At 44.6% G+C, this 20,734-nt stretch overlaps 1 protein-coding gene across 3 annotated transcripts in view; it reads right to left on the bottom strand.

The window, feature by feature from the left end:
• Positions 1-20,734, bottom strand: part of man1a2 (mannosidase, alpha, class 1A, member 2) — a 475,750-nt gene that overhangs the window by 376,024 nt on the left and 78,992 nt on the right. The gene's annotated exons all lie outside the window — the stretch shown is intronic.

Raw genomic sequence — 20,734 nt, 5'->3', positions numbered from 1 at the left:
AAAAGTGTTTTGCACCGCGACTACTAGCTGTGAGACATTTTTTTCCCTTTTTCGATTTAGGGGTCCTTGACATGAAAAAGTTTGAGAACCACTGAACCACTGTAGTCTGTACACAACACACACACGACATAGACATGAGCCTTTACAGACAGACAGACAGACAGACAGACAGACAGACAGACAGACAGACAGACAGACAGACAGACAGACAGACAGACAGACAGACAGACAGACAGACAGACAGACAGACAGACAGACAGACAGACAGACAGACAGACAGACAGACAGACAGACAGACAGACAGACAATGAGGTATTATTCTGACATACTAAAATGTGAGACCATTACTGATGCGACTTCAGATACTCTTTCTGAGTTATGGGCCCAGGAGGAAACTATAAGTAAACAGTCTTTGAAGTGATTCTGCGGTCATCTATGGATCTCTGTATGTAAGATCAATAGCATAGGAGGAGGAATCAATCAATAAGTGGAGCCTGAAGACCAGCCTCGTTGTGATAGTGAGTTGATGTTGGTGCAATCATCCTGTAAGAGTTTGTGTAATATAAACCAGAGGGAGGGAAGTGATGTAAACAGCTTGAATGACCACAGAGGTATCGCCATCGTTATACTGGCAAACTGTTCAGGAGTTGACCTTAAATACCCTCTTCTTCTTCCATTTCTTTTCTCAGTCAGACTGTGAGTGTGTGCGCGCGCGTGCACATGGGTGTGTGCGTGCGCGTGCGGGTGTGTGCGTGCGCTCGCCTTGCACATGATACGGTTGGTCTCACTTTGTGTGCACACACACTTTACAGTGAACGGGGAGGAAGAGGGTAGTGTTGTTGAGGGACAGTGGTGTTGAGGCCTGCTTCATTAAATCACCACGGACAGCCAAATCACTCCCTCCCTCCCTTCCTCCATCCACTGTTCTCAATGACACTGCAGGCCGGCCAGGAGGGAGGGAGGGAGGGAGGGGGGGGGGGGGGGGGGAGAGAGAGAGAGAGAGAGAGAGAGAGATAGAGAGAGATGGGGGGGGGCAGTCAAAGCATGTAGCAAAGGGAGGAGAGGAGCTGATAAGAGATGAAAATGGTAGAGAGACACTAGGAAGGAAAATAGGAAGAGAGCAAAGTAAAGAGAGATGTACTGTAGATAGAAACAGCAGAGACGAGAGAGAGAGAGCGAGAGAGGTGAGGGAGAGAGAGTAGGAAGTGGACAGAAAAAGAGATGGGACAGAAAGAAGAGACAATGAGAGAAGAAATGGAAATAAAAAAATAGAAAGAAGGGAGATGGGGTGTTGCAGTACTGTCAGGCGGTCTGGCGGGACAGAGGGCCCACGGCATCGATGGAGAGAGAGAGAGAGAGAGAGACAACAAAATGGATGATCAACAGACCACAGATTGCACAGAGGACTGTATTATTGGTTTGAAACCTCTAAGTTGGTTTTAACTACCAGAAGTCGTTCACACACTTCACCGAAAACAGCAGCTGCTCTGACAACTTCTGTCTGATCTTTACCTTCAATATTTTATCCTCCTATCACGCAGATTACCCCCAATCGATGCTTCCACCCTCGCTGAGAGCCCGGAGGACGCAATCGATCCTGTGTGGGGGGAGGGGTGATATCGACTGACTCCCACCTCTCTCGGCGAAAAGAAATGCACGTCGCTTTCGGAAGATGGATGTACACGCCGTACAGAGCTGTCTCGACTCCATTCTTTCCGTGGACGTGGCCAAGTGGTGTTGTTTTAAGTTAAGTGCCTAAAGTTCCATTGAGCTCTTCTCTCTCCCCCGAGGCCCTCCCAAAAACCCAAAGAGAAACTATAGGGTCTGCTTCCTTTCACAAGTCAAAGCAAGTCCTCTCTAATGGTGATCTACTGTTGGGCTGCACCTCATGATGTATTGCTCCTTTTATGCATGTAGCTCTGGACTTCTATAGAACAACGGCTCATGTCACTAACCCTCTTTGGCTAGCAGAGCTTTTTGGAGTCGCGTTCACGACCTCCCCCGGGGCCCTGCTGCCGCTTTAGAATACCACAACACTTTAATAGGAGAGCCTGTGCCTGTGTGATCAGCATTAGACATTCCATCTGAATGGCAGCCAAGGTGGGAAAAAAGGGAAAATACCCTTCCAGCTTAAAGCATTCAGACATCTCGTTTCTCCCCGTCCTTTGTCCTCCTCGGGACGGTCCAATCGATGGCATTTGGCTCTGGCATACGAGAGCCGTGTTCTCCCAGAAACGTGTAGAGGGAAGGTGCAGTAGGATGGGTGTGTCCGTGATGTCATAGTCTTGCGTTGCCAGACTATGTTGCCAGTCTCTCACAATTTTCAAATGCTCCCGTCATACAGTCTGGAGAAACGGAAGCTCTGAGCATGAGCAAGAGGAAGTGAAGCCTCCTCCCCAGTACCCACTTCCATTTCGTCTTCACAGTCACACAAATGTATCTATGCATATAAAGCTTGCTGCTTATATTATTAGCAGAAATGGAAAAAAATAAATAAATGTAAAGGTATTTTAAAATATATTTTCGTGAACGGAAATGGCAGCTTCCTTACTCGGATTTCGGGAGGTGTAGTTCCAGACAGCCAAATAGCGTTCGGAGATTGTGATGTCATGAAATCACGTGGGCCAATGAGTGAGCGGGGATACTCGATGTTCAAATCAAGAGTTGATAAACTGAATTTGCTCGAAGTGGGCATTGATGATAACCTTTTCCCACCACAGGTTAGAGCGTATATGCAGGTAGTTTATGACTAGTAGTTTATGAAAAACCTGGATTTTGCCAGCTCACAAAGCCCACTACAGGAGCTTGTAGCCACCATTACAAATACAAGCATGACAGTCATGTTATTACTCGTGACGTTCCTTTGCCAGAAATGAGTGCGTGAAAAAAACTGCATTTGTGAAGTGCCTGCAAGTAGAGCTCTCTCTCTCTCTCTCCTTGCTGTCAAGAGGCAATTACATTATTATTCAGTTTTATAACAGTTGTAATTATTCAAGCTGTTGAAAATAACAGGGGGGGGGGGGGGGCACTGGGCATTGCTTGCGATTATGACAAGGCATAGTGTTATTATAATAGAGGCTCTGGTTACAAAAGAGAGTTTGAAATACTTTTCATCAGGATTTATAACCACTTTTAACCCCATGTACTGTGCCAGGGGAAAATTGTTCGCATAAAATAGCCGACCGACATGCTCACAACACGACGACGTGTGAACTTGTCCATCTGCTATTTTCAAGCGAAAGCTTTTCCCAACAATAACAGAAAACAGAAGAGACACCAATACAGAGCCCTGAGGTACTCCTCTTATCCAATAGGGACTTTAAGCAATGATTAGCTACGGCAGTCCGCTCCGGCAAACCGGAAATGGATCAGTGTTCGATAGATAAAGCCACTTGCCGTCGCAACCCTTCCTACTACGGCGAAAACTACCCTTCCACGCAGTGACTGCAACGCAGCACAACGCGCTGTGAGCTTGCGGATCGTCTATTTTCAGCATGCAACTAATTGTAAAATTACTTATAGTGGATCTCTTGTCCACTATAGTCCCTTCCTAATATTTTAATCCAGTTTTTATTTGTTGACAAAATTGTCAGTATATTTTGTCTTAGATTTAGTCATCATAGCTTAGTTTTCATTTAGTTTTCGTCAGTGGAAAAAGGTAGTCTTAGTTTTAGTCGACGAAATCAACACTGCTAAACACCTTGGTCAACATCAGTTGATAAACTGTTAGCATTGGCTTATAAGTATAGTTTGAGTAGGCTACGTAGCTCATTAGGTGTGCCACTGATAGCTATTATCCTAACGGTTTGGTAACGTTTATTAACGTAGATTAGATTATTCCCCCCCTACCATGAAAAAGACCTCTACAGCCTCTCTAATCTAGGTCTTTGTGCAGAAGCCGCACTGTTGTGTGTTATTATCAGTGTGGAGAGTGTTCTCTAGTCTAAATCACTCTAAACATACACCGCCCGCCAGGCCAGGTAGGCAGACAGATGGGTCACAGAGCTCTATCCATGCCCCTGGTGGCTCGCCCAACACGGACAGATTGCTCCAACTGTTGGTGGAGCTGTGGACCCTGGGAGACACCATATGACCCTCCCCGTCTGCCACTCTCTCTCTCTCTCTCTCTCTCGCTAGCTGAAGACACCCAGCCTGCAACGTCAGCCTCAGAAAGACAGGAGGGTTCACCTCGTACGTTTAAAACACAATGTTAAAAGTCTACTTACTTCACGGTACATATTTTCTGCTGGAACTAGATGATGACTGAATCTGAACCAATCATGAATTAATATGAAGTAGGCCTACTTCATTATTGTATTTGTCTTTTCAAAGAGTATTGTAAGCTATGTTAGTATTGCAGGATGTACTTTTATGTTCTCTCCGTCATGCGTGTATTTTCTCAGTCTGGGAGCAGAGAGCTCCAAAATTTCCTACGATTCGTACAAATGGCAAAATGTTTATTTTGTGATTCAGTAAAGTCCCCGAGTAATGTTTTACGAGTTACATTATGAGTGAACTGCAAAAGGCACATAAATGTGGCACATTTCTCAGTTGCAGTTCACCAGATGGCATGCCTCTTTGCACACACCACGTGGGATTTGACTCGGTACGGCGGGTGAATTTCAAGAGGCAAGAAAAGACAGACAAGCGGCACACACACACTGTGTTGCCGCTTGTCAGACACATCGGTCTTCATATATATATTTATAATATAGACATGTTTTTTTTTGTGTTCTATACAAAACACTGTAACAGTACAGTAGATGGAAAAGCTTTGAGTAGAAGCAATCATAGCCACACAGATTGACTAGCATGTTGCTGAGCTTCTGTACATAACTGAATAAACATAATCGTCTCTGTCGTGTGGAAACCTCATCGCGGTATGTGCAAAACTGTTTTCTGTAAGGGTTGAGAATGTTCCGCATCGTGCCAGAACCATTCTCTGTCGGATTATACTGTAAGGGTTGAGAATGTTCCGAGGTCACAAGAGCGGAAGTGCTGACCAGATGTAACTCCTAGCAGAGTATTGACTAAATCTTGACTAAAGGCTTGCCGAGTAGATTAGATCTCGGGTTTAAAGATGAACAAGTTAAAGATAAGTTTAATTTTAAGGCTTAGATTTATATTCTTATACAGACTTGACTGTAGTTTATAATCCGACAGAGAATGGTTCTGGCACGATGCCTTATAAAAGGAGGTGGTGACGTCACGTCTAGTTAGTCATGACGTCAACCCTGACAGTTTTCACACCTCATCTACACTGCCAGCAATGCGAGCGCGAGCGAACGATAAAATCTCAAAAGAATCACATATTTTTCATGGTGACTGTCCTGACGTACCGTGAGCGACAACGCGTCGTGCAGCGACGTCGTCCACCCAAACCTCCAATATTCGCCCGCAGAGTCTCTATTTGACCCCCAAAACACCTTTATTGGTTGAGATCTACACGCTACAATTCCTTGATTATTTGATTGGTTCAAGCTGTCAGGACATCTTTTCGCACGATATCGCCGTCAGAGTGCTTGCTCCTTGCCTGTGTAGATGACGTGTCAGGATTTAAATTGATAAACCGCAAAAGTGGCAGATCTACGTGCTTGAAATTAGTCACTTAGCGCCGAGCTTGTGGCTCTGCTTCTTGTGATACTTTAGTGTGATGCTGTAGTACAGTAAGCCGTTAATTCACAAAAGATTATTATTTTTTGAATAAGAATATGGAGAGAGAAGGTTTCTGCTTGATAACGATATTATAGAATACGTAGAAATGCCGAATGCCTCGACAGCATATTGTTAGCACCTCAGTCAGGACCTCAGCACTGCAGCAGAGAGTCGACCGCTTTTGGGATTGGTTTCTGATGTGAAGTTAAATAAAAGGCTACGCGTCAAGTCGGATAAGCGGAGCAAAACACTCTTACAAGCTCTAATCGTACCTGCCAAGTCTCTGTGAACCCCGGGGGCGTGTCTGTCTGTACATGAATAAAGTGATCCTGAGAGTTAAGAGCAGGGCCCCGGGAGACAACTTCCCTTAACTCATATTTATAGCTCTGGTCCAGCCCTCCGCCCAACATTCCACTCCCCCCCCCCCCCTCGGTAATAGCTCATCAGCTCACACCTCTTGGCAAGATTAATCGGCTTCTGCTAATTTGCAACCGGGGCTGAGCGAAGCGTACCGTGAAATTTGCCGTTCATTTTGTTCCGGATTCAAGGCTCTAGAACCCCCCCCCCCATCCCAATCTCAGCACCCTCCGCCAGGAAAATTAGGCTTGGGTTGGATGTTTCCACATCATCTCATGTTCACGTGGTCATTCCTTCCCCTTTAGTCCCTCTCTCCCAATCCCCCTTCTTGTAATTAGCCCGTGACGACCATGCACTCTAATGCAAAGGTTAAAATGTCTTTTTTTGCCTTGGTCTTTTTGCCTTTATTGACAGATTACACAGATTGATGGATTAGACAGATCACAATGCTCATTTGTCATGAGCATTGTTTGCCTGCCGGCTACCTGATTGATTGTTTGTCTCGATTGCAACCACGCCCCTTATGGAGATCACCTGTGTTCCTCCCCTATACATGTTTGGTTGTTGTCCGGCTGTTTTATTCCCTGAAGAAGACCTTACAGGTCGAAACGTTGGTTTCTGAAAATAAAATTCCAGCATCGTGGCTATTTTTCTTCTTTTTCAGAGATGGGGCAGCAAAGGCTGTGGGGATCGAGACTTTCATTGCAGCTCAAAAGGCTTCAGAACACAGAAAATCCACTGAATATTCAAAGTTCAGCTTGTGTGGGTGTAATTGAGGTCATAAAAAAACAACGAATGTCATTAAACCTTTAGTTTAGTCTTCATAGCTCTATTATTTTTTATCACATGTTCCCAAATAGCTAATCCTTGATATCTAGCTAATCTGTTGAAAATAGCGTCGTAATCAACGCCGTCTTTTTTATCAGCGCCATCCTCAGTCCCTCACACAGCTGCCCTGTTATCATTGCTTTCCACACACACACACACACACACCTTCCCACTATCTCTGTGTGAGTCTTGCCATCAATACGTCGCTTCACCCCCCCCCCCCCCCCCCCCTCTCTCATGAGCCAGAGTGGGGTGTGTGTGTGTGTGTGTGTGTGTGTGTGTGTGTGTGTGTGTGTAGCCTTTCAAACGGCGCCAAATGGTATCAAATGAGGCTGAATTGGCCGTTTGCGGCAGGTAGGTGTAGGGCTGCCAGCCGCTGCTTATCGGAGACAAATGGCTGGGATGAGGCTTTATTTATTCAGGGAATTATCACCAGACGCACGCACACTACTCACCTACAAAACACTCACACGTTTAATTATCACCAGACGCACGCACACTCACCTACAAAACACTCACACGTTTCTCACTCCATCCAATTTGTGCACAAAACACGTTTTCATTTTCCCTATAGATCCAACCATGTGTACACGGCACAAAGTCGTTTCCTCTTTCCCACACACGCACACGCGCGCACACACGCACACACACGAGATGACAGAGTACTGCTATGAATCCACAGGCAGGCCCAACGTGATGACACCATTATTCACTCTGCGGTCTCTCTGTCTTGTAAACTGCCAGCTCTGGAACATAGGAGGGAGATGGAGAGCTGAGGTGTAGGGGTGTGTGTGTGTGTGTGTGTGTGTGTGTGTGTGTGTGTGTGTGTGTGTGTGTGTGTGTGTACGGTTGCAGCAGTCAACAAGGAGACCTTGACTATAGGAAGGACTACGGAGGCTTTGTAGCAGAAAGGACTACACACTGAACTCCTACATGAAACTTCCCTCTAGTGCACTGGTTTTCAACCAGTGGTCCTTGAGTGGGTTCCATGTGGTCCCCAGCTAAATGATGGCGAGTTGGTAATCAAATGACCAATATTATCTAGATATTTAACTCACTTTTAAAACACTCACGCGTTTTGAGCTATTTTTGCTATGACAGTAATATGCAATGTGGCTCTCTGGAGTGAGTGTGGAAATATAGTGGCCCTCTCCATCGTCAAAGTCGCCCATCCCAGAACTACGGATTGCCTTGAATCTGGGGAACGGTTAGGTTTTCTTTTTCCTCCTGATTTGTTCTTCACGAAACAATAAATACTATGGTTTTAAAACCCAATTATTGTTTTCTGGCTCCTCCTGTGCGGTCGTCAAGAAGTCTTTCATGACATCCAGTTTGTTTTCTTTTTAAAACGCATACCAGGACCTATTCAGATTAACATAATTATCCAGAGCACAATTCATTATTTTAAGTAAATTAAGACTTGCATGGCTGAGGTATAAATAGGGAAAGAGTTCTTGACGAACCCAGGCACAGGCACAGTTCCTTGGGGGGAAATAGTAAAAGTCTGTCAATCAAGCGATGCAACACGTTTGGAGGGTGGTGGTGCTTTTTCACGCACTCGGCTTGGCACAGCCAGGGGAAAAGGTCAGGAAATCCACTACGGTATGCCCTCAAATCCCTGTAAGCACAGGAGCCTTGATAAGTCAATTGAACGGTACCAGTGCAATTTAATTACACAGGTTTAATTACTTTTCCATTCAATAGCTACACTCTATCGATAAATGTGTGTATTCTCTGTATTAATGTCAAGGTGGAGGGCGGGTTTGTCCATGTGTTCAAATAGTATATTCCAGATAATCACTGTGCTTACTTATTTATATCCATACATTTTCCCTTCAAAAACCTGCACTATCCACATGTTTCACACATTTCTTTGCTAAATAGTTACTATATTGATTTTAGATCATTGAATCGTATCGCATCGCCATAATGAAACAATATCGTCCATGTATCGCGATACGTATCTTATCGCTGTAAAACTGTAACTTTATTCTTTACACCCCTTCTCATTTCCCAGGACATACTGTAAGGCTAACAGTGGAGAGTTCAGCGTGGTGTGTGTGTGTGTGTGTGTGTGTGTGTGTGTGCGTGCGTGCGTGCGTGTGTGTGTGTGCGTGGGGGAAGGGGGGGGTCTCTCCGGAAGCATGAGAGGTTCAGTGACGTGCGTGTCATGTCACTGCTGCAGCAGATGACCTACAGCAGGGTACATCTCATTCTCTACTGTACTGTTACTGTACACTCACAGTATCACGATAGCTTCACGCCAAATTAACTAGCTTAACGTCTACGGTAGCAGAAAAGCACCTGCTCAGCACAAGCAACAAGGTCGCAATAATTCCACCACATTATGTTGGTCGGGATCTGAAAATCCCTGATGTATGCGAAAGGTCACTGGTAAATGGTAAACGGTGCATTTATATAGCGCCTTTATCCCAAGGCGCTTTACAGAGATTGTGCATTACATTCACCCATTCACACATTCACAGAACGATGCCGGAGGAAACCATACAAGGCACCAACCTGCACATCAGGAGCATTCTTGCTCAAGGACACAAACTCTGGTGGAGCCCGGGGTTTGTACCCCTGAGCCACTGCTGGGTTTGTACCCAGTATAATCGTCACAATCGCTTCCATATTGAAATGTTCATATATAGATAATCCATTTGTTGGTGGATAAAGTAGGGAGAGAGAGAAAGGCCCGTGGGTTCGGGATTTCGAGCGCCCGATATATTTTCTCTTTTTTCAAACTGAAAATCGATAGAATAATCGCTAAGAAGATACAGTAGTCGATAGCATCTCTATTCCAAATAACTGGTCCCCTGGAAGCCTGCTGCTTCCTAATGGCACTGACCTTTAGACCTAACCAGTCCCTGATTAAACTAATAACACATCAAGGACACCAGCTCCCTCATTCAGCAACACTGCCATAGAACATGTCTTAAATTATACAACAGGCCTTTTTCGAGGATTGGTTGAAACAGCTTTTTAGCCATGCACTAAACCACGATATTGGCACGGCTAATCAAAACAAATAATTCAGCCGTGCTTTTCTCTCAGAGCGCAGCAGACTCTGTGGTTAGGCTAGCTAGTATTTTGGGACATTTGTAGTCGTAGTGGATACATCTGGCTTTCGCCTTTATTTATTTTATTGTGGACAGACAGTAGGCTGACAGGAAATGGGGAGAGATATGGGGGTTGACATGCAGTAAAGGCCGTCGGGATCGGGCGTCGAACCTGCGGCACCCTGCCAGACTGGATTACAAGGCAAGGTGCCAGGACCGCTGAGCCACGGCCCAGGCCGATTATCTTAGTTTTAAGGGTATCTGTTATGTACTGTAAAAGTATAATTGCAATATTACACGAGAGGGTGTTCTTTATAGTCATTAATGCACCTCTGCAGACTTCCTATGGCACCGCAGGCATGCATTAATGACGATGAAGAACACCCCCGAGTGTCATATTGCTTAAAGAGTGCTACAATTTTTGTATTTTTCCAGTTTTTCACGTGTCTATGAGGTGACAGTACTTCATTAGACACCCTGGAGTTGTTTTTATGTGCAATGGTGTATTAACTTTGTATTTAGGGTTTCTTCCTGGAGGCTGAACCCTTGACAGTCAAACGGGCCATTGAAGTAAACAGTAATATAGTGACACCACAACATCAGCCCCTCCCCTAACCCCTCCCCCTTTATCATACAACTACAGCTGTGGGTGCGGCTTCAGTTCAGGTGGATCAGCACCCATCACCAACCGCCAGGCAATCCAGGCATACTTAATGAACTGGTGGGCGTGTCCACATAAAAGCATGATTTTAACAAATACTGTACACTTTTTGGAAAAAGTTCTTCCCCCTTATATTGTAATAATAGCCTACCTGATGATCATGTTTTAGGGTGGAAAAAAATGGTGGCACTCCATCTTTAATTAACTCCCAACGTTTCCAAACATTTGTGAATTTACTGAAAGAAGATAAGGCATTCAACAAATTTGCACACCAAATAATGTGACTTGGTAGACTGCTCACATTCTAAACAGAGCCTCATTAACAAGAAGAAACAGCCCCAAATAATAGTTTTATATTAATAATCATTCATACATACATGGGCAACTGGCGGCCCACGGGCCACATGCGGCCCCCACCTTCACTTAATGTGGCCCTCAGATTAATTTCGGACTACTGATGATATGTTATTGATTTCAGCTGTTACAATTCCAAACATGCAAACATGATCCGCTTAAATTACTTAGTCTAAATTAGTAGCTTGCTGAGTAGTATTACAACTAATGTTATTGTCTTTTTTATGTCTGTCTATATCTTTTATGTCCAAAGTAGCAGATCGGCAAAGCGGTGCGTTTCGAGCTTGCGGAAGACGTGGATCTGCTACTTCAGATGCTTTTGCGTGGCACTGTAGTGTGATGAAGAAGGGCCTTGATTTACATGGAGAACATGGAGATAGGAGGTTTCTGCCCGACAGCAACAATGTACTACTGTACCAATACAGTAATACTTCAAATGTCCCTCATCAATATCTTAAGATGAGGGACATTATATGACATACTACTGTAATAGTACAGTCTTATAGGGACATATAAAGTCCCTCATCATAACGTCCACATTTCCTTTGTACTGAACTCGGTATGAAACAATAGCAGCAAGCCTTTCTTTACAGAGAGAGCTTCCTATTAAGCTAATACAGTAAAACCCTCAGTGGGAGTATCTCTCTCAGAGTACAAATGGTCCATTTGGTTCCATTTGTACACTCAAGACCACGTTAACACTCAGGACTTCACAGTGTATCAGCTAAAAATACCTTACGTGCAAATGTGAGGAGAATGCACACTGGAAACTTGATCAATCGCCCATTTAAGGCGGATATGCAGACAGGACTTTGTTTATCGACTGACATTTTTACACAATGTACAACACCGTTGAAAGTGGCAAACAACCTGTTTTTAGGGAATTGGGGAATGATATATATATAAAGTCATCAGATCATAATCGGATAGTCAGCTTTTATTTTCTGATTAGCTTGAGAAGTTATTTTACGAGTCATTCAATAACCCTTTTGAATTAAATCTGTCCAACTTTATACTACTCTTAATATTTGATTGTTCTGTAATCTTTGCCAAAGTAAATTAATTTTGTTATGGATCGGTTTTTTTAATTATTTTTGGAGCCCTCAGTGGTTGGCCAGCAACAAAAAAAAAACATTGTGTGGGAGAACAATTAATCAGAATATTGGATATGCTAGTGTGCATGAGGGGTCATCGCCCTGTTTACAATCCTCTCATGGCTAGTCCAGTGGTTTTCACCCAGTGGTCCGGGGACCACCAGTGGTCCTTGAGGGGGTTCCAGGTGGTCCCCAGCTAAATGATGGAGAGTTGGTAACCAAATTGACGCTTATAGATAGATCTTTAACTCTTGAGAGCGTAAAATGAAACCAAATTTAGTTCCATTTGGTTTCATTCTATTTTTTCAAAATGATGGTTAAAGTGGCTAAAAGCTAAGGCGATAGAGATGCGTTCCAGCCCTAAATGGATGAAGTTATCTTAGTTTCTTAAGTAAGTAAGTGTAAACGCAGATTATATATGCTCTATAACCGGCTGGGTGAACTCTCTGGACATGCTTCTATAGTGCATTTAATCTAGATCAGTGGGCCTCAATCATCTCTTGAGGATTCTAATCTATACCCTTAGAAGGGAGAATGTTCCACCTCTGTCGTGGCCCTGCTCGCACGCACGCACGCTCACTCACGGAATTACATCAGAGGCCGGCCCCACTGTGAAGCAGGGGGTTGTGGGTAAATGGGAAGGGGACTGAGGTAAAAAATAAAAGATGGATAAAAGAATACAAGTCCTCAAACACGAGAGTCTCGTGTTTGGCGGGCTAGGGTACTAATTTAAACCTTCGTGTTCCTCGTTTCTGGCGGACTCTGTGTTAAAACACGAACAGGGGTTCCCATCCCAGAATGGATTAACCCGCTTTCTGCCTACTGTACAGGCGCCGACGCCACTTGCAAAACACTTAACTCATTATTCATGACACCCAGTTTGTCTCGTAATGAGATCTGATCACTGGGAGAGCGTGTATTGCAGCCTCCCTCTTCTTGCCCGTGGAGATGGTTATACAATGTTTTTTTTCATGTCATGTGAAAGCAGGGAATCACAGCTTCAAATTGACATATTGGTTATTCAGTTTGACAGACGAGTTCTGGAGATATGGCTTATAGAGTAATGTCTTGCAGAAAACAGTGCTTGAAAGGTTCAATATTTTGATCCGAGATCTGATGCAGTAGAAGTAAAAGTAAACGAGCAAACAAAACAAGCTCAATCACGTAATATCTTAACTGACACCAGAACCATGCATTTCATAACCTGGCTGTAGCGTCAACAAAAAAGTTGGAACTAGAACACGACTTGGCCCTCAACTGGCAGGTTTGAATAAATATAGATATGATTCCTGTTGTCAAGGTAACGTATTCAGCTCTCAGAGAGAGGGTACCTGAACCGGCGTGTGTTTTTGGGTCTACTCTTCAGTGCACCAGCCAAACTTCCTGATTTAAGAGCTTGGTGCTGAAAGGATCCGCTTTATACACATCGTCATCGTATCATTCTGGACGGCTTCACCGCACAGTGACTCGTGAATGTGAAAGGCATTATTGAAAAGCGGTTGGTGCATTTATATTTCATACACTCTTACCAAATCGGAAAAACAACATCCAGGAAAGCGAGCTTCGGCACTTATAATCTTTTAAGGCCAGCAGGGTGGCGGAAGCTCGGTTGGTTTAAGTTGTCCCTTAGCAGCATGAAACACAGCTTTGATCTCCATCCTGTTGCTAATCGATTGATGCAGAGAAGTGGAAGCTAGCCTTGAGCTAAACCGTACTATGTTACTATACCTCCATATACTCTCACTAAACCTCTTTCCTCTCCCTCTCCCTCATGAAGCTAACCGTACTATGTTACTATACCTCCATATACTCTCACTAAACCTCTTTCCTCTCCCTCTCCCTCATGAAGCTAACCGTACTATGTTACTATACCACCATATACTCTCACTAAACCTCTTTCCTCTCCCTCTCCCTCATGAAGCTAACCGTACTATGTTACTATACCTCCATATACTCTCACTAAACCTCTTTCCTCTCCCTCATGAAGCTAACCGTACTATGTTACTATACCACCATATACTCTCACTAAACCTCTTTCCTCTCTCTCCCTCATGAAAACAACACTAGCCTGTTGTGCAGGACACCACGCTAGCCCCTCAAGTCAGACGGCTCTGCTTGCCGCACACACCAACATTTTAGTTTTGTTTGTATCCTTTTTATTCAGCATCTAGGTCATGCCTTCATATGATACAGGCTCCCCCCAAGGCAGAAGAAAACCTGGGGCAATGCATCCTGGGAAACTCCCGCGAAAGGGTTTGCGAGACACGCCGCAATGGAAACGGCAAGCCCCACGGGGGAGGAGGAAGGGGGGGGGGGGGATGGACGATGAGCTCACACACAGCGGGAGGAAAAAATGAGAGAAAGCAGGGGGGAGAGACAGACCGAAATAGAGGGAGAGGGAAAGCGTAACAGAGAGAGAGAGACACGGAGAAAGAATGTGGAGAGACGGGCTTCGGGGGACGAGTACGGTAACGGAATGAGGTGTTTAAAGCAAGATTCACAACAAAGCGGCAGGTGGTACTTGAGCATTCCAGCACTAACGTGAGAGGACGTGAAGGAGACATAAAATGACAATGACAGAGAGAATCAACCACTCAGTCAAAGTCCCTCTGGCCTCTACACCAGTGGTTTTCAACCATTTTGATTTATTCAGCATTTGAGCCACGGAGCACCATTTGATGAGGTTTAGTCTCTCTTTGGCCGGTTGACAACACAGACATACATACCCAGCCGATCGCAGTACTTGCCTTCACAATAAAAGCATGCAGCTTTCACAAGTTGGCCCATAAAGACAAGGAAAGGGATTAAGAATTCGGTGGCATTTCACATTGCAAAAGAGCTATTATTTCCTAAATGTTAATTTGGATAATGGTAATTATATTATATTGTAAAAGTTGTTACTTTATTAATCCCAAAATTTGGAGTTCATTCCCAATAGCAGATTGTATTCCTATAGGCTGTGGCAATAAAAAAAGTTCATTTTTTGGAACCGTAAACTTTAGTTCAAAATTCACCCATTCACACACACATCCATACACCAATGGCAGAGGAAAACATGCAAGGCACCAACCTGCACATCGGGAGCAATTAGGGGTTCAGAGTCTTGCTCAAGGACACTTCAACACCGTTTCTCTGCTCTGCCACTTGGATGATTGAAAAAAAAAGACCAAGTCTTGTTTCAACCGTCTCCAGATAAAAGGAGTTCTGGCCCGGTAAAGCCACTTCCCTAGTGGGCTTCTACCCTCAGTTGAAGGGTAAAGCCCTGGCGGTCCAATCTAAGCCATCTGAAGGGATCGGCCTTCCGTGGACCGACCCCCTGCGGTGCCCAAGGCTTTGATGAAGCTCCACTCCGCTGGGGGCTTTTTCCTCTTCCCCCGCCCTACTGCATATTCATAACCTCCCCCCAAAGACACACACACACACACAGTCCATATTGGAATGGAAAGAAAAGTCATCTCGCAACAGATACCGAAATTGCGTTCCCCAGGTGTTTAATATCCCACTTAATGAAGAATGATTTCCCCGGGTTAGGACGGCGGTTGACGCACCGCTCCGCTGAGCAACGCGGCTTGGCGGTCGGAAAACAGCCCCCCCCCCCCCCCAAACCCAACATTTTCTCTTCTCGCCCGGTGTGTAATCTCAAATCTGCTAATACCTGCGGCGGCGAGGCCGCGTGGGGAGGGGATGTTTCACTGCTGATAACTTCATAAAGACTGCCAGAGGAACACTGCCTGACCCTATTTCTATGAGAGAGAGAGGGAGAGGGAGAGGGAGAGGGAGAGGGAGAGAGAGAGAGAGAGAGAGAGAGGGGGAGAGAGAGAGGGAGAGCGAGAGAGAGAAGGGGGGGGGGGGGGGTGTGGAGCAAGCGTGTAGAGACGGAGATAAAAAAGTAACGAACGATGAAGACAGAAAGAGACAGACAGATGGAGAGAGCCAGCAAGAGGCAAAGAGGCAGAGCGAGAGAGAGAGAGAGAAAGAGAGAGAGAGCTCTGCGTGATAAGGCTGCTTAGAAATGCTGGTATCGCATTCTCCCTAAGTGCATGGAAAACTCCCAAGCCAATTTCCTGCATGCCAAAACGAGCAGACAACGCACCAATAACCCAGAACTTGCTAGCCATTGGGCCTCGCTCTGATAACCCAGAACCTGCTAGCCATTGGGCCTCGCATTGATAACACAGAACCTGCTAGCCATTGGGCCTCGCTCTGATAACCCAGAACCTGCTAGCCATTGGGCCTCGTTCTGATAACCCAGAACCTGCTAGCCATTGGGCCTCGCATTGATAACACAGAACCTGCTAGCCATTGGGCCTCGCTCTGATAACCCAGAACCTGCTAGCCAATGGGCCTCGCTCTGATAACCCAGAACCTGCTAGCCAATGGGCCTTGCCGGGGAATCGTGCAGATATATAAGTGTATATGTTTTCATCTGTGTTCTTCCTCCTCCTGCCCATGTGAGCAAAAGCACGAGTAACGCCGTTGGCAGAGCGCTCACTTCTTTCGCCAGAACGGCATCATCAATTTTTCATGCCGGTGCTGCATTGTAACTGTCCGCCTCCATTAGTCATTATACCCGTCTTTTTAAGCCGATATGATCTGTAATTTGAAGGCTTGTTTTCTGTTCTGAATACCTTTGTCCTTGTCTCATTGTATTAACGATGCAATCTAAAAGCAGCCCAGCTAAGACCAGCGCCAGGCCTTTTAGAGGTACAGTAATTGGTTCATGTATATACCTAATTACACACACACACTGAGGTCTTCTCATTACCACTTTTGAACTTTGCATTCTGTCCACTGAGAGTAATGCCAACTTAGCTTATGAAAGTTAAAGATGGAGTGCCACAATTGTTGTGTTTTTCCAGTTTTTCATGTGTCTATGAGGTGACAGTAGGAGTCGTTTTTATGTGCAATGGTGTATTAACTTTGTATTTAGGGTTTCTTCCTGGAGGCTGAACCCTTGACAGTCAAACGGGCCAATGGAATAAATATAGTGACATCACACTATCAGCCCCTCCCCTAACCCCTCCCCCAGAATCATACAACTACAGCTGCGGGTGCGGCTTCAGTTCAGGTGGATCACCACCCATCAGTCAAACCAGGCATACTTAATGAACTGGTGGGCGTGCCCACATAAAAGCATGATTTTAACAAATACTGTACAGTTTTTGGAAAAAGTTATTCCTCCTTCTATTATAATAATACCTGATGATCATGTTTTAGGGTGGAAAAAAATTGTGGCACTCCATCTTTAACACTTCATAGTAGTGAAGACGTATGTAGCAGTAGCTAGTACATATGTGGCTTCACATACTCATGTGAAGCACTTTGGTCAATTTCGGTTGTGTAAATGTGCTATATGAATAAAGGCTGATTGATTGGCAATAAAGCAGCTTGGAATGGATTCCCCCTTTAAGTCCCCTTAGCTTAGCCCCACTTAACATATATAGTGCTAATACTTTGCACTAGCTAACAGCAATTAGCTATCACTGGTACTGAGCATTATGTTAGTTTAGCTGGTAAGGTGGCTCGATGAGAATTGATGCAACATAAAGAAGCTTTGTACCGTACTGTATATAGTATAGTGGGTAGATAAGCCCTCTGGTATCAGAACAAGGCCATTGTTTCGAAGTATGTCTATGAGCAGGACACTTAAGCTCCAACAGCTCCCCTAACAGCACCCCATCGAGCGCTTCATGCCCACCACCTGAGCAGCCTTCAGCTGGGTGAAGCTAAAACGGAATTCCCCCCCACCCCACCACAGGGTTAATAAGGGTCTACCTTCCACCAGGACCTCCTCTCCGCTTCCCCAATGCAGCTCTTGGCTTAGCCCCCCTCCTCCTCTCGGCTTGTGTTACTTTCAGAAAATTGGACAGCAGCAGGAAACAGGAGTGTGGCGAGAATGTGCATGGGCCATGGGGCCTTTGAATGCGGCGAAATGGGCCAAAACGGGGAAAGTTTCATGAAAAACGAGCTACTGTGTTTGCCGGTAAACCCAGAGGCTTAGTTTGGAGGTATACCTTTCTCCTCCCATCTGGCTTTAAGTAAGGAAGGAACAAAACAAAGCAAACAATTTAAATAAATTAAAAAAAAGCTGTGTGTCTGCTGAGTAACGCTGCTGAATAATTGGAGGGGCCACATTGGAGCCATTACCCACAATTCAGTTCTACACAGCTCTGAAGCCGCTATAGGGGTTCTTTCTATTCATATATACCGACAAAATAACTAGCCCGTGTTCTGCGATGGCATGGCTGGCATCGGTAACGAGGAGCATCGCTCCTGCCACCCCGTTCCCCTGGCGCCACACGTGTTCTGCGATGTCCTGCCTGGCACGGCTGGCATCGGTAACGAGGAGCATCGCTCCTGCCACCCCGTTCCCCTGGCGCCACACGTGTTCTCGCCGGTTGTGGCGTGGACGTGACAGTGCTGCAGTGCGGTGGCTGGTGGCAACTACTCATCATCCTGCCCACACAGTCCACCCACGTGGGACAACACAGAGCACCGTTTCTGACGAATAACCAGAGATGGTTGGGGGAAGGGAGGGGAGATAATTGGAGAAATTACTGCTTAAAGGGTTATTTCACTTTAAAAAAAATAACTTTTGATCATTTCATCGGGGTGCAGGCTTTAGTTCCGACATACTATTGATCCGAAACCTCAATCCTAACCTAAACCTAACCGCAAGCACGGGAGCAGCGAATGTCGGACCATCGCTTTTTCGCATCGCATCGCATGTCCCCCCGCTTCGGATCTTCGGTGTGTCGGAAAAGCGTGCGCACCCCATTTCATCGTCTACTCTAGTCTTATGTAAACACCCCAGACAGTTTTTAACTTACTTGACTCAGTAATTAGACATTTTGTATTCATTGTAGCTGCCCCGTCCCCTTCCTACAGTATACAAACCCATTATAACGTCAAACTCTAATCTAAGACATGAGGGGGGCATGTTTTCTTCATTTACTGTTTTCATTTATTTGTAATAATTGTTTTGGAAAATAACCTCCTCCAGGAAGAGGCCAGAGGAGACAAAAACATCAGAAGGAACGGGGGAAAGGGACGGGGAAGCTAGGAAAATGCGTTGGTGTTTGATTGCAAGACATGATTCATGTTGACAATGTTTTACCCCCGTTGTGCCATTACTATCAATGCATTGCTGTACCGTCTGAAATGTATTAAAAAAACAATAAATAATTTGCCAGCCCTGAAAAATCTATGAGAAAATAAAAAATCAATAGTGAAAATAGCAGATCTTCAAGAGCACAACACTTCACAAAGCTTGTAGATCTGTTATTATTTGAAATAGGGTTGAAAATGTACCTTTTTTCCCTGCTAGAAATGTAGTAAGTAAGTAAGTAAGTACATTTTATTTGTAAAGCAGTCAAGATTCCTATGACTATAGTATTAAAATACTTCTTGCCCTGATGAAGACCTTGTTGGTCGAAACATGTTGGCAGTTGCCTTTTTAATTTAATAAAGGCGTTCCTCATTTTTTAACCTCGAGTGCCCGGATCCCGTTTTTGATCCGTGTGAGCACCTTTTTATCATTATCACGTTTTGCTATCTCCGTAGAGCACCTGGTTAGCTCCTCTTTTTCTCGTATTAAAATGTTGTCTTTTTGGATTTAGTTTTAAAAGTTAACATAACTATAACTAAATGCATTTGAAATTAAATAAAAAGGTTACATTTCAGGATTCCAATTAAAATAAATCACAAAAATATTCAGTCTTTCAATTAATATATATATAAATAGCCCATCTACAAGCTCAAAATGCGTCGCACCAATAACCCTAACCCGACAATAATAATAGTGTCCCTTTCCATTGTCAAAGTTGCCCATCCCTACCGTGGAGTGAACCCAAAACCCAAGCAAAGTACAGATACTCAAAACATGTACTCCTCAAGTAATAGTATACACAGTCAGCACTCAAGTGTTTGTCTCCATTTAACGGCTGTGCCCCTAATTGGGAACAATTTCTTCAGGGATTAGTTCTCTTAGGAGGAGCTCTCTGCTTCCTTTTGGATGTTTTTTTGTACCGCACCGAGTCGAGTGTATCTATCGTTATGTTTAAGAGACATCGCAGCTTTGATCTCCAGCAATAGCCGAAGGTGAGAGGCACAGATCAAAGCCACAGATGTTATTTACCACAGCACATTAATAAGTGCTTTATTGCTTTTATACAATAAAATTACACATAGAGGTAGCAAGTATTGATGGAGGGTTAACTCAGCTCACTCACACACACACACACACACACGCACACGCACACGCACACACACACACACACACACACACACAGTTGCTAATCAATTCCTAGCCCACACATAGCTCTCTACCATTTTGCTTGATCATAACCCAACTGTTGTGTAATGTCGTCTCTGCCGGGTGGAAACCACACATATGTCCAACTGTTACTGTCCAGAATTTAAATGGAAGGTAGCAATTCTACAAGCTCGAGAAGAAAGACCGACCGATGGAAGGAAAGGAACAAATCATATACAAATATAGATGCCTTTTACAATTTATACGTGCGACGTGGTAACGCCCGTGCAGAAAAATAGCTACGAGCTTGTAGAGCTCGCTATTGTCGGTGAATAAATGTAACCATTTCTAAAAGGTACTAATGGTGCTAACTACGTACATGTTCGTAGAGAACCGTATACTGGAGAAGCCTCCGTCCCAACCAGCTATGGGATTTTAAAATCCAGCTCCATTGAGCCTCCATTATAAC

Source organism: Protomyctophum bolini (genome assembly GCF_963924005.1).
Source record: "Protomyctophum bolini genome assembly, chromosome: 16".
NCBI lineage: Eukaryota > Metazoa > Chordata > Actinopteri > Myctophiformes > Myctophidae > Protomyctophum > Protomyctophum bolini.
This window is presented reverse-complemented; position numbering and strand designations above follow the sequence as displayed.